Source organism: Haliotis cracherodii, unplaced genomic scaffold (assembly GCF_022045235.1).
Source record: "Haliotis cracherodii isolate W230 unplaced genomic scaffold, xgHalCrac1.p SCAF_19, whole genome shotgun sequence".
Lineage (NCBI taxonomy): Eukaryota > Metazoa > Mollusca > Gastropoda > Lepetellida > Haliotidae > Haliotis > Haliotis cracherodii.
In genome coordinates, this window is record NW_027266274.1 from 9,197,061 (window position 1) to 9,212,877 (window position 15,817).

Consider the following 15,817-nt stretch of genomic DNA (forward strand, 5'->3'; position numbering starts at 1 on the left):
CTAACGCTGATGATGGTACTTACCCTGCCTGACATTTGGCATTAAAGGGATAAAACAAGGCAGTGTTAGAAATTGGCACTAGTCCTATAGTCCTTACCAAACTTCCCAAAAGTAAAGGTATCCTAAGGACTAGTAGAAATTGCCCCATTTTAAGGGTTTTGCTATATGTTATCATTATAAGGACTAGTGGACAAAAACTGTTAGTTTCTAACCCTGCAAGGAATGGTCGCCTGGAAGTCTGAGTGGGGTATCCATGTCAACTGTTGTGGCATGGGTCTCAGTGGGCTAACACTATCAAACTGGCATAAATCTGGACTGGTACAAGCAGCTACACACTCAACCACTTCACACTTGTCTTTCTAAGATGACACCAAAGATACAGTACAACAAACCAGTGGCATCCTGTACACATATAATATTTATTTTAACATGAAATATCAGAAAAAAATTGGAAATCCTTGAATGCAAATTGAATAACATTGACATCATCTAGTAAGCATCTGTTCAGGCTTTTCTTGTGATATACTGATGATATCCAAGAATCTCATAAGATTTGTTTGTTTGTTGTTAAACGCTAGACTCAGCAATATTTTAAAGCTAGACTCGGCAATATTCCAGCTACATGATAGCGGTCTTCAAATATTTAGTCTGGACCAGACAATCCAATGACTGACATCATGAGCATTGGTCTACGCAATTAGGATACAATGACATGCATCAACTAAGTCAGCAAGTCTGACCACCCATCTTGATAGTCACCTCTTATGACAAGAATTGGTTGTAAAGACCACCCTCATAAAAGTGATTGCAAGTATGTGGAATGTAAGAATTAATCCACCTATATCACAATGACCAGTAAATGATCAAGTCTGGACCAAACAAACCAGTGACTGAAAGCATGAGCACACATCCACACCATACAAACTGTCATGTTTTCAGATCCTTCTTAGTCAACTTGAATGAGTTTGGTTTAAAGCTGCTTTGAACACTAATTCAGTTAAATCAGGGCAAGTCAGATTGATGTGGGAGGAAATCATAGTGAACAGGTATGGTGCTGACAAACATGAGGCAAAGACATAAGACAGGCAAACCAGGATTTGAACCCATGATCACAGGTTTTTGGCACACTGCGGATATCTACAGCGCAAAACTGTTCTAAGCAAATAACCTGACTACAAATGTCATGGATCTCAGTATTTCCATGGAATTCTGCAGACCTGACTTACCAACAGGCCTCAGTATTTCCATGGAATTCTGCAGACCTGACTTACTAACAGGTCTCAGTATTTCCACGAATCCTGCAGACCTCACATACAAACAGGTCTCAGTATTTCCATGGACTTCTCCAGAGACCACACATGAAAACAGGCCACAATGCTTCTACAGAATTCTGCAGACCTCACATACAAACAGGTCTCAGTATTTCCATAAATCCTGCAGACCTCACATACAAACAGGTCTCAGTATTTCTATGAATCCTGCAGACCTCACATACAAACAGGTCTCAGTATTTCTATGAATCCTGCAGACCTCACATACAAACAGGTCTCAGTATTTCTATGAATCCTGCAGACCTCACATACAAACAGGTCTCAGTATTTCTATGCAATTCTGCAAACCTCACATACAAATATAAACAGGCCTAAAAAATGTCCATGGAATTCTAAAGACATGACATACGAAGATGCCTTGATAGTTCTTATCTGTTTGTTGATGTTTTATTTGTCAGACCTTGAATTGTGTAACACTACTTCCTGATACTTGAAATGTTTTAATTGGGACTCCAGTCATTCCTGTTGATGATGACTCACACTCTTCAACATGTCTGGCATGACGTTTCCATATACTGGGTACAGCAGAAGACTCCAAATATTCCTTTGGTCATCTGAAGACTTGTAGTTTATGTAACAAAACTGGATTCTTGCAGGCGAACATTCAAGAGCCGGCATCTAATCGGATGAGAAGTCGACAAGATGCATAGTTACAGCCCCAGGATTATCGACTGCCCGTGCTCATCACATGAAGACATGCACACGACCGCCTGAGTTACCCCCGGCAACAATGTTCCTGGACGGGTGGATGGCGTTCAGGGAACACACGGAACAAAGATAGTCGGGGTTGGTGAGAACCTGCACCTCTACACCATCATCGTTGAACAACTGAATCTGCAATAATAAATTGTATCCATTGCATACTTTTCTACCAAAACATATTATAATGATTTCATAAAGTAATGAGATTAAGAACGAAAAAACATTTTAGTATTAGGAAACAGGTGATAAAAGAAGAAGTGAAAGTTGTTTTATCCATCAACATTTCAGCTAATGGCAGACTATGAACATAAATGGATGTGTAGCAGACAAACCAGTGGTTGATATAATGAGCACTCTCAAGTTCAAAGAATCATACTGATGCAAATACTTCTGGATGAAGACCACGCCTCACACGGTAAATTAAGTGTAGAGTGCCACCTAGCCTGCAATCACTACTGGGTAAATCAAGTGTAGAGTGCCACCTAGCCTGCAATCACTACAAGGTAAATCAAGTGTAGAGTGCCACCTAGCCTGGAATCACTACAGGGTAAATCAAGTTTAGAGTGCCACCAAGTCTGCAATCACTACTGTGTTATTCAAGTGTAGAGTGCCACCTAGCCTGCAATCTCTACAGGGTAAATCAAGTGTAGAGTGCCACCTAGCTCGCAATCACTACAGGGTAAATCAAGTGTAGAGTGCCACCTAGCCCGCAATCACTACAGGGTAAATCAAGTGTAGAGTGCCACCTTGCCCGCAATCACTACAGGGTAAATCAAGTGTAGAGTGCCACCTAGCCTGCAATCACTACAGGGTAAATCAGGTATAGAGTTCCACCAGTCGTACCTGGTTTGGTTTCTTCCTGCTGGCCACAACAAACAGATCTTCTCGAGCCGGGTGCCAGGTCGCGCGGAAATTGGTCAGGCCTTTTCCCAAGTGCTGTTCATATCTGTCAACAACAGCTGGACATTAATGCATTCACTGTTTACCTTACGACATGTGACCTTGCTGTCATGTGACCTTGATGACAAGTCACCTAACTTACATCACTGCTTGTCACACATTGTTGAAAAACAATCTTTTGAGGTTTCTGAAGCGAAAGTGGGGAGACAAGTCTGCAAGATAGTAATGCAGGATAAGTACACAAATGTAAAAAATATTTAGATTTTCCTAAATGTTTTACATATCCTGCATTACTCCTTAATGTATCTGTATCGGAAGGTTTGGGGGTGGGTAAACCCTTAGATGTCCAAAACCTCAATAACTCACACTCAAGAAGAGTTCATTATTTGTGTTGAGTTGGCTACCTGCTGGGCTACTACCAGAGGGCCAAAAATGTGCACACCTCCGAAGTCTTCGAGAGCCACATCATGAAGACAATGACTAACAAAAACTGTCGGACCTCCAAACACAAAGTCTTTTTACACCAAAATCACCCACATATTAACACACAAAATAGTGAAGGTAATAAGAAAAGAATACATCACCCATCGCAGACATAATTTAGAGTAGGTAATAGACAAAGCTAAAGGTAAAAAAAAGATATTGAAGAGCTCAGGTGAGAGATGTCCTTGCTGTTATTCCACAGGCAGTGATGTGAGGAAGGTGACTTGTCATCAATGTCACATGACAGCAGCGATGGTCCATGCAAAAAGCAGGAGTTGAAAATGGAAACACCTTTTTTCACCCAAGACCATCGCTAAGCGCTATAAGCAGTGAATGCATTAAGGAGTAATAAAAAAATTCAATGCTATAACAAAAAATAATATTAATGCAATGATTGAAAGAAATGGTATCTGAAATAGTTTTACCAGATGTTTTGACAAGGTATCTCCGGTGTTATGTGCTCACAGTAATGATTTTGCATTTGAAAATAATCAAAAGTGTGCACAAGAAAATAATGTATAACATTTTACGAAGCATATGCTTTTATTCACATAACATATGGAACCATCTTAATTTCAGCCAAATTTTCACAATGTTGTTGACATAATTTCATGAAGTGTATGTTTGTTTGATGTTTAATGCCACTCTCCTCAGATTTGGTATCAAGATTTGATTTGTTTTCGGTTACAGCTACCAAAACAGATATTTTTCTATTTCAATCTCGTTAAAATCAGATCTCTTAGTTCTCGCTACCACTAAACAAAGATCTGAGGACATCCCATTGTGGGTCATGTCAGAACGACCTTTAATCCAACAAATCAGAGCATCGCTTACCAGATCATGAAAGCGACAGTCGGATTGGGTTTTCTGATCATGCAACCTCGAAATATTTAACAGTGGGTATTCCGAACGACAGTTACGGGTTTAATGATTATATCCATACAATCTAGGAAATCTATAAGCAATTCCAGAATGTTCTTTTGATCAGTTTTAAATTTTTTAATCAAGAATACGTCAAAATATGTTTCGAAGTGTAGTCGCTAGATTGAAACTACTAAGCTCAAGAAAGCTAGCTTCTGATTGACTAATGTCACTTTCTTGTCTGTCATTTCATTGGTCGGTCAAAGTTCGCGGAAGGTCATTCTGACGTGACCCGTAATAGGATGTCCTCAGATCTTTGCTTCGCGGTAGCGAAAACTACGATCTGATTTTAATGAGCCTAATTTTTTTAATAAAAGATCACCTTGCAGCAATGTCATTTTTGTGGCAGGCAATTCCTTTCTTTTTTCAACAGTCTGAAGCATAATAATTTTTGTGAAGAAATTTGGGGACATTTTTTTTTATATAAAATCCCTACCGATCCATTTAATCGCCTTCTATGACAAGCAAAGGTTACTTGGGTCCTATTCTAACTGGAAATCACTTTAATCACTACACTTCACTATCAGCTTTTATCACTGTATTACCTTATATTGCATTAGGTTCCTGACAACCTCGGGTAACCAATTCATCTTCCAAATCCAGGTTTTGAAGCAGTCCTCTTCCAAACCCGGGTTTCGAAATGGGTCACTCCTAAACCTGCTATGAGGTTTTACATTTCATTTGTAATACCTACTTTTTACAGTTAACATTTTATAAAGTTGCCTCTTGATGTGAACACAGTTGTGATTGATGATTGGTTAAAAGTCAAAAGAAAATTCCATGACATGAATCGAACCTTCAACCTCACATGTTGAGTTAAGTTTTGCATCTTCCCGAGGCAAGAGAGTTAACTGACTTTAGAAGTCCAGTTTACACCATTGCCGAACTAGGCTGGAATTCCTGGGCTCAATCGTAGCGCCACCAGTGGCTATTACGAGTTATGTCCCTTCTATGCCTCTCCTATGGGCCAATCAGATTCCACCTCTCATATCACATGCATTTGCTTCCACCAAATGGTGGCGCCCAGTCAAGATGATCTGATCGATAATCAAGATCTATATTTTGTCTTACATCGCGAAGTGCATCAAATCATGTGAGCATCTTGATTAAAAACATGAAAAGATTTTGAAAATATCTGTTGACAACGAGTTGGCGGTGAACATGCTTTGCAAATCCTGCCATCGACCGAAATCTGCATGACAGTTTACAAACCAGATTTCAATTTCGGAGCACGATTTTGATTGGACTATGCATAGACTCATTAGTCCAGCCAAAATGTAACTCCATAATACCAGCCTAGTTCAGCAAGGGTGGAAACTGGACTTTTATAGTCAGTTAACTCTCTTAACTCGGGAAGATGTAAGTTTTGTAACCCAGTTTTCCCATTGAGCTACCGGGGCAGGTGGTGAGAAGTTGTTCAGATTATCATGTCATGACTCCAACTTGTCCATGCTGCACATGTTTTTTTCTCTTGCACACTTTTGAGCGAATTCCTTTTATAACGTGATGCAGTGTGTTGTTTCACTGTACAGTATGTCAATGTGTTCTTATTTTTTTTAGGGGTATTTCTTGCATTTAGATAAAACACATCTCCTCAGTTTGGGTTTAATATGTAAAAATCTTGAGCTCAGAAAAAACCCTCAGGCTTTTCCCTCGGTTGCGATTTTACATTTTCCACCAAAACCTCAGAGACGTGTTTTATCCTACACATCACAAGCAAGATTGTCGTGATCAGTAGATGGATCTGATCACCATAATAAGAAGCAGTATTATAAATCAAGGGTATTTTGGCTACAGTTCTTAGCCCAAACATTTTTCTTGTCATCAATTTTCTGTTAGCCATGTTAGCAGAGCTGAAGATTTTACTTATCCCAGGAATCAGACTTATGGCCCTAGGCGAACATATTGTTCAATTTTTAACTTAAATCTCAAACACAAATGCTTATTAGTGACAACATGACACGCCATGAATTATACTTACACTACACGTTTCTTTAATGGTAGGCGACCAGTCATCTCAGAACTGTCCAATATTCTGAAAATAGAGATTTTTAAAAAGTACTGTAAATCTGGAAACATTATGCAAAAACTGCACGTGATACACAATCACAATAGTTCCATGATGCATTAGTTTTTGCAAATTCTTCATATATATTGTATGTTGAAACTTTGAGTGTAGGAGAAACCATGTCTTCGAGGGATTACTAGAGATTGTAAACCCCCGAGGGGGCCTGTTTCTCCAACTTATAAACCGACTCATCGCATAGACAACGTTTTTAATTAAATAACTGTAACAAAAACTCTCAAATGTATAACCTGTATCGGAGATGAAATATCGCCTGCAGTCGTGAACTCGGTTCAATGAAACTGGTGACTTCAGCACTAGGTTTCACAACGGTGTGAAATCTGCACGTGCTTCTCACAATGGCGAGAAAACTTACAATGATTGTAAGCCCTCCTGCGAGGTGTTACCACAATTTCAAAAACTCCATATCAAGTTACAGAAACAGCCAGTAGGTTTATAAGATTTAAAAAAAAACTTACTAGACAGGTTGGATAGAGGGGTTAGAAGACTACTGGCCATGGGATAGCCGACAGGCAGCTATTTCAAATGCTGATTGAAAGTACTACTTTTTGATACTTATACTATCTCACACTGCATTTCTCTGTTCCTCGATTTAACACCAAAGCCCGGTGATATGAATACAACAGAACAATACAACAGAACAATACAACAGTACAATACAACAGTACAATACAACCATGTGCCCTTGATATTTTAATCCCTTATTTTCTACTTTGACTACAGCAACTTCCGTTAATACTAGTGGAATGTCTTATTAGAAAGATGCATCAATTTAAATACACATTATGCCAAGCAATAAACAAGACGTGTTTGTGTAAGACTAAATAATTACCATCTCCTTGCTGGTGTATATGAAAATTTAGTCCTTGTGATATTTCATAGATTGGCATATTCGTATGAATTGATGGAAAAAAAATAACGTTTTCGTATTCATGTTGCAAATGCGTAATGAAACATTTGAGACCATTGGCAGTCATGTGCAATGGTCTTTGGGAGTGTCCGAATCAACCCAGGCTCCACCTACTTGAGAATGTTATTCGCGGATGTTGAGAGAATGTATTTCCCTGTGATAGGAGAGAAGTAAGCACTGTTGACGCGCTTGCTGTATTGTCTCTCAGCAATAGCTCTCTTCTTTGGCATCTTCCGCAAGTCCCACAGACGTACTGTCCTGAAGTGAAACAGAGTGAGATGCCAGTAGCATAAACTAGGGCTGAAACGATATCCCGGGACACTGATGCATCGCGATTCACTCAAAACGATACGGTGCACAATTTGTAAGGTGTTGTATCTCGATTTTTCAATATACATTTTTTTAAATAAACTTTTATTACAGATACGTTTTCAATGTTGGTTGGTTGGTTGTTTAACGCCACTCTAAGCAATATTCCAGCTAAATGACGGCGGTCTGTAAATAATTGAGTCTGGATCAGACAATCCAGTGATTAATATCATGAGCATCGATCCACGCAATTGGGATCAATGACATGCATCAACCAAGTCAGCGAGCCTGACCACACAATCCCATTAGTCATAGTCACCTATTACAGCAAGCATGGGTTGCTGAAGACCTATTCTACCCCGGAATCATCACGGAGCACGTTTTCAAAGTGTTTTAAATGAATTTCATATTCGAACCGAGTCGAAAAACGTAAGGACAATATGATTTTCGCTACACCCATGTACGTCTTCGAAAATATAGCGGGTATGCTAGCTTTGTATATATCAGAAATAGTTCAAGCTTTCTAATTGGCTGAGCGGTCTCTAACTCAAGCATATTGGAAGATGCAGACGCTCGTCCTTTGCTATAGAAACCAACGGGGACTTACCGTGAAAATGGCAAGTTACTTGTACTTATCTAGTCCATGTGGGACTGTTACTTTCACGTGTCGACTGATGCCTAGGCCAGCAAGACTTACATGTCAACTGATGCCTAGACCAGTGGGACTTACGTGTCAACTGATGCTTAGACCAGCTAGATTAACGTGTCATCTGACACCTAGACCAGCAAGACTTACATGTCAACTGACGCCAAGACCAGCAAGACTTATGTGTCAACTGATGCCTAGACCAGCAAGACTTACGTGTCAACTGACACCTAGACCAGCAAGACTTACGTGTCAACTGAAGCCAAGACCAGCTAGATTTACGTCCCAATTGAAGCCTGGACCAGCAAGTCTTATGTGACAACTGATGCATAGACCAGCAAGATTTACGTGTCAATTGATGCCTAGACCAACAAGACGTACATGTCAACTGATGCCTTGACTTGCAAGACTTTCGCGTCAACTGATACCTAGACCAGCAAGACTTACGTGTCAAATGATGCACAGACCAGCAATACTTACGTGTCAATTGATGCCTAGACCAGCAAGACTTACATGTCAGTTGATGCCTAGACTAGCAAGACTTACGTGTCAATTGATGCCTAGACCAGCAAGACCTACATGCTGATTGATGCCTAGACCAGAAAGACTTACATGTTGACTGATGCCTAGACCAGCAAGATTTACGTGTCAACTGATGCCTAGACCAACAAGACTTACGAGTCAACTAATGCCTAGACCAGCAAGACTTACATGTCAGTTGATGCCTAGACTTGCAAGACTTACGCGTCAACTGATACCTAGACCAGCAAAACTTACGTGTCAACTGATGCCTAGACCAGTAAGACTTACGTGCCAATTGATGCCTAGACCAGCAAGACTTACGAGTCAACTAATGCCTAGACCAGCAAGACTTACGTGTCAGTTGATGCCTAGACCAGTAAGACTTACGTGCCAATTGATGCCTAAACCAGCAAGACTTACGAGTCAACTAATGCCTAGACCAGCAAGACTTACATGTCAGTTGATGCCTAGACTTGCAAGACTTACGCGTCAACTGATACCTAGACCAGCAAAACTTACGTGTCAACTGATACCTAGACCAGTAAGACTTACGTGCCAATTGATGCCTAGACCAGCAAGACTTACGAGTCAACTAATGCCTAGACCAGCAAGACTTACATGTCAGTTGATGCCTAGACCAGCAAGACTTACGCGTCAACTGATGCCTAGACCAGCAAGACTTATGCGTCATCTGATGCCTTGACCAGCAAGACTTACATGTCAAATGATGCCTAGACTTGCAAGACTTACAAGTCAACTGATGCCTAGACCAGCAAGACTTACGCATCAAATGATGCATAGACCAGCAAGACTTACGCGTCAACTGATGCCTAGACCAGCAAGACTTACACATCAACTGATGCCAAAACCAGCAAGACTTACGTGCCAACTGATGCATAGACCAGCAAGACTTACGTGTCAAATGATGCCTAGACCAGCAAGACTTACGCGTCATCTGATGCCTTGACCAGCAAGACTTACATGTCAAATGATGCCTAGACCAGCAAGACTTACGCATCAAATGATGCATAGACCAGCAAGACTTAAATGTCAGTTGATTCCTGGACCAGCAAGACTTATGCGTCAACTGAAGCCTAGACCACCAAGACTTACGCGTCAACTGATGCCTAGACCCGCAAGACTTACACGTCAACTGATGCCTAAACCAGCAAGACTTACGTGCCAACTGATGCATGGACCAGCAAGACTTCCGTGTCAACTGATGCCCAGGCCAGCAAGACTTACGCGTCAAATGATGCCTAAACCAGCAAGACTTACATGTCAACTGATGCCTAGACCAGCAAGACTTACGCATCAAATGATGCACAGACCAGCAATACTTACGCGTCAAATGATGCCTATACCAGCAAGACTTAGATGTCAACTGATGCCTAGACCAGCAAGACTTACGCATCAAATGATGCATAGACCAGCAAGACTTACATGTCAGTTGATGCCTAGACCAGCAAGACTTACGCATCAAATGATGCCTAGACCAGCAAGACTTACATGTCAGTTGATGCCTAGAACAGCAAGACTTACGTGTCAATTGATGCCTAGACTAGCAAGACTTACGCATCAAATGATGCCTAGACCAGCAAGACTTACGCATCAAATGATGCATAGACCAGCAAGACTTACATGTCAGTTGATGCCTAGACCAGCAAGACTTACGCATCAAATGATGCCTAGACCAGCAAGACTTACATGTCAGTTGATGCCTAGAACAGCAAGACTTACGTGTCAATTGATGCCTAGACTAGCAAGACTTACGCATCAAATGATGCCTAGACCAGCAAGACTTACGCGTCAACTGATGCCTAGACCAGCAAGACTTACGCGTCAACTGATGCCTAGACCAGCAAGACTTACGTGTCAATTGATGCCTAGACTAGCAAGACTTACGCATCAAATGATGCCTAGACCAGCAAGACTTACGCGTCAAATGATGCCTAGACCAGCAAGATTTACATGTCAACTGATGCCTAGACCAGCAAGACTTATGCGTCAAATGATGCCTAGACCAGCAAGACTTAGATGTCAACTGATGCATAGACCAGGAAGACTTACGCATCAAATGATGCATTGACCAGCAAGACTTACGCGTCAACTGATGCCTAGACCAGCAAGACTTACGCGTCAACTGATGCCTAGACCAGCAAGACTTACGTGTCAATTGATGCCTAGACCAGCAAGACTTACGTGTCAATTGATGCCTAGACTAGCAAGACTTAGGCATCAAATGATGCCTAGACCAGCAATACTTACGCGTCAAATGATGCCTAGACCAGCAAGATTTACATGTCAACTGATGCCTAGACCAGCAAGACTTATGCGTCAAATGATGCCTAGACCAGCAAGACTTAGATGTCAACTGATGCATAGACCAGCAAGACTTACGCATCAAATGATGCATTGACCAGCAAGACTTACGCATCAAATGATGCCTAGACCAGCAAGACTTACGCGTCAAATGATGCCTAGACCAGCAAGATTTACATGTCAACTGATGCCTAGACCAGCAAGACTTATGCGTCAAATGATGCCTAGACCAGCAAGACTTAAATGTCAACTGATGCATAGACCAGCAAGACTTACGCAACAAATGATGCATTGACCAGCAAGACTTACGCGTCAAATGATGCCTAGACCAGCAAGACTTACGTGTCAAATGCCGTAACAAAGTAGTGTTTCTGCACTGGATGAATGCTCACAGTCCGCAGGGACTTCTCGTGACATGGGTACAGGTGCTCCGCACTTGTCCTGCACACACACAGATATTTCCAGTATAAATTAATAAATGACAGGAACTCCAAACCTAACAAATTTCAAGCTATATGACAGGGATCTGTATAAAGTAATCAAGTCTGAAACAGACAATCCAGTGATTGACATTATGAGCACAGACGAATGCAATCCACTGGGGTACAATATCACGCAATAATTTAAACACAGATTTTGACAATCTGATAACCCTGAATGACCGCCTCTATGGTCTAGTGGTAGAGCATTCACCCAAAGAGCAGAAGGTCGGGGGTTCAATCCCTGGCTGTGTCATAGCAAAAGACATAAAAACGATGGTACTTGTTGTTACCCTGCCTGGCGCACCTCACATCTAACCCTGACTTGTTGTTACCCTGCCTGGCGCACCTCACCTCACCTCACATCTAACCCTGACCTGTTGTTACCCTGCCTGGTGCACCTCACCTCACCGCACATCTAACCCTGACTTGTTGTTACCCTGCCTGGCACACCTCACCTCACCTCACATCTAACCCTGACTTGTTGTTACCCTGCCTGGCGCACCTCACCTCACCTCACCTCACCTCACATCTAACCCTGACTTGTTGTTACCCTGCCTTGTGCACCTCACCTCACCTCACATCTAACCCTGAACTCCTACGGCCTGACTACCTACTGACGTGTCCTGACATCCACCACGGCCACGCAGCCATCACTTTGGGACACGAGCATTACATGCTCAGAGTTGAAGTCAAAGTTCATCAGACATGTGTCTCCTTTGTCTGGACAAGCGTACACCTACAACAGGAACAGTACAAGAGTACAACAAAGAATGTGAGTGAGCACGAAAGGACGTTGACAATAAAGAAAGCCAGATGGCGGCGCAAATTTGTTAAACTTTGTATTTTTTAACCGAATGGCCGCCCATACATGACACTGTACTTTTTGTTTTCCAGCCTTTGGTTATTCTTCAATGACCACCTTTACTTTAATGACAAAGTTTGTCCACACACACACTCACCATGCACATACAAGTTTTTTACCAATTAAATTCTAACTACGTACCTCATCAAAGACCCCCTTCTCAAAGTCCCCACACCTGAGACTGCCGTCGTAGCTGCAGGAGTAGGTCTTGAGGGGGGCCCAGGGGGGGAGGTGGAGGCAGTTGACAGGGCGGGCATGGGGGCAGTATGCCACGACACCATCATGCTTATCTGAACTCATCTGGAAGAAAACAGTCATCGAGTCATCTGGAAGAAAACAGTCGTGGAGTCATCTGGAAGGAAACAGAGTCATGGAGTCATCTGGAAGGAAACAGTCATGGAGTCATCTGGAAGAAAACAATCATGGAGTCATCTGGAAGGAAACAGAGTCATGGAGTCATCTGGAAGGAAACAGTCATGGAGTCATCTGGAAGAAAACAATCATGGAGTCATCTGGAAGGAAACAGGGTCATGGAGTCATCTGGAAGAAAACAATCATGACTCATGGAGTCATCTTGAAGGAACCAGAATCATGGAGTCATCTGGAAGGAAACAGTCATGGAGTCATCTGGAAGGAAACAGGGTCATGGAGTCATCTGGAAGGAAATAGAATCATGGAGTCATCTGGAAGGAAACAGAATCATGGAGTCATCTGGAAGGAAACAGAGTCATGGAGTCATCTGGAAGGAAACAGAGTCATGGAGTCATCTGGAAGAAAACAGAGTCATGGAGTCATCTGGAAGGAAATGTCATGGAGTCATCTGGAAGGAAACAGAGTCATGGAGTCATCTGGAAGAAAACAGAGTCATGGAGTCATCTGGAAGGAAATGTCATGGAGTCATCTGGAAGGAAACAAAGATGGGGTCATCTGGAAGAAAACAGAGTCATGGAGTCATCTGGAAGGAAATGTCATGGAGTCATCTGGAAGGAAACAAAGATGGGGTCATCTGGAAGGAAACAAAGTCATGGAGTCATCTGGAAAGAAACAGTCATAGAGTCATAGTGAAGGAAACAAAGTGTTGAGCCTCTTGACACAAATTAGTGACGACGCTGAAATGCCGTCCACCGACTGTTCTGGCCTGCATGAACTTGTTCAGCTATTTTTCCTTTGTCAAAAGGTGTAGGATGGTGAAACATTTCCTGGACCATCCAGCCTCTCCCAATGATGATCAAAACAGGTTTGGTTTCCATGGCAAACATATGCAAAAAACTACTTTTCACCATTGCTCCCAATATTTTTTTTAACAAACTCAAAAGTCGTTGCAATACTCACCACGTCCCAGAAGCCAACCCTCCCCCCGTTGCTACCTGCTGCAACCAGCACCTTATTCTCGGTTGGGTGTATCGCAATCGAGTAGAGAAGGTCCTTCACAACCTTTGCAACTCTGTCCTTAGTCAGACGAATCTTGGAGAAATCTTTCAGGAAACTAAAACGATAAATATGAGTATGTTTTATAAAACATTTGGTATCAGACATCCTACAGCCCTTGTCACCCCCTCTCTTATACCAGTGAATGTAAATGAAAAATAATCTCAATAGGTCAATGACTACAATGTTGTTGTTTTTGTTTGTTTGTTGCTTAAAGTCGCACTCAGCAATATTCCGGCTATATAACTGTGGTCTCTAAATAACTGAGTCTGGACCAGACAATCCAGTTATTGTTATCATGAGCATCGATCCATACAATTGGGATCTATGACATGCATCAACCATGTCTGCAAGCCGACATGATACATATCTCGATACTATGGGTGAGATTCAATTCATATCCTAATACAGCACTGTTGATATTCTTTCTTTTAGCAGGTGAATCACAACCCTGAATCATGAGTTTTCAAATTTCAGAGACCAAGATGGGATATTGTAGGGCAGGAGCATACAGGTTAGAGGGCACTGTGAATGTTATGCTGTTTATAGCCAAATGGGAAATACCAGAGAATCTGCATAAGGTGGCTGTTGAACAGTTTCTGTTCGTATTTATGTGTTTTAACTGTTGTGTAATATAACTTGTAATGTATCATATGCGATACAGGGTTTGTAGTGTGTCAGAGTGCGTCTCTTAAAGTGTGATCAACCAATCAGAGTGCGTCTCTTAAAGTGTGATCAACACTCTTTCAAAGCAATATTTAGTACTTGTTACGATTTTTTTAATGCAAATTGGCTAAAGGTCTGCTGAAGATTTGCTAAATTTTAATGTGGTCCGAAGATAACTGTAGCTGATTTTTTTGTCACCCAACAAGTCCGGAAAGTCGGGCATTGAATTTCCACAAACTAGTTTTGCCAAGGAATCCCCAGGTGGTTTCTTAGTAAACTTATTGTCCTTACATTAACACAGCATGAATTTATGAATTTGGTGGAAAATGTCCAACAAGGCTTCGAACAGTTTTGTTGCAGTTGACCAACAAACATACCAAATGTTTAAAATCAGTGAGTGAGTGAGTTGGCTTTAACGTCACTCTTAACAGTATTCCAGTTATATCATGGCGTGTCAGCTTTATGTGGGAGGAAAGCCCGAAGTGATGTAGGTTTAAAATGAAAGTGCCCTTGATCCAGTATGTTTCCTACTGTAGTGCTTCAATCAAGAGTTCAAATAAACCTTCCATGTTTAACATTAGCCTCAAAACATGGACCCCTTGACTTTTTTCTAAAATTTAAACAGTGTTTAAGGGACCGATCATTTTCAGCTACATGTGCAAAACCAGATATTTTTATTTATTGAAATCATGAGCCAAAGTATTTTTTAAAAAACACCATGCAGCATTTGCAACAACACATTTCTTGTGGCAGACAATCTAATTTTTTTCTAACAGCCTGAAGCATAATTACTGTTTATCAGGCAATTTCTTGCCTTCATATTAAATGGTCGGTCCATAATGAATAAATACTGTTATAATGTGGTAATAATACATATTATTACAGTTTAGCTCGGACCGCATCCTCAACCGTGCACTTCCTACTGCACACCAGCCTGCATGTGCAACACACTATGTGTCAAATTTAACACGAGTTTGCCACTAACGTGGCTATATCCCCCACCCCTGTTGCAGAATTTATGACATAATTAAATCTAAACAAACTCTAATCTTTTTTAACCGAGGTGGAACTTGTCATGGATATTGTCAAAAAAAAAAGAGTTTGGAACCTAAGTCCATCTTGTTGGCATGGAAACGTAAAAAATAAAAATTTCTAAAATTTCTAAACAGCAAAAGGCACAGGTCAGCATGTACCTGACAGACCTGCAAAGTTTGATGAAAAAATATTGAACGGTTTATGAGTTATGC

The 15,817-nt window shown here is 41.3% G+C and overlaps 1 pseudogene; it reads right to left on the minus strand.

The window, feature by feature from the left end:
* Nucleotides 1-2,015: 2,015 nt before the first annotated feature.
* Nucleotides 2,016-15,817, minus strand: part of LOC139466927 (uncharacterized) — a 30,685-nt pseudogene continuing 16,883 nt past the window's right edge.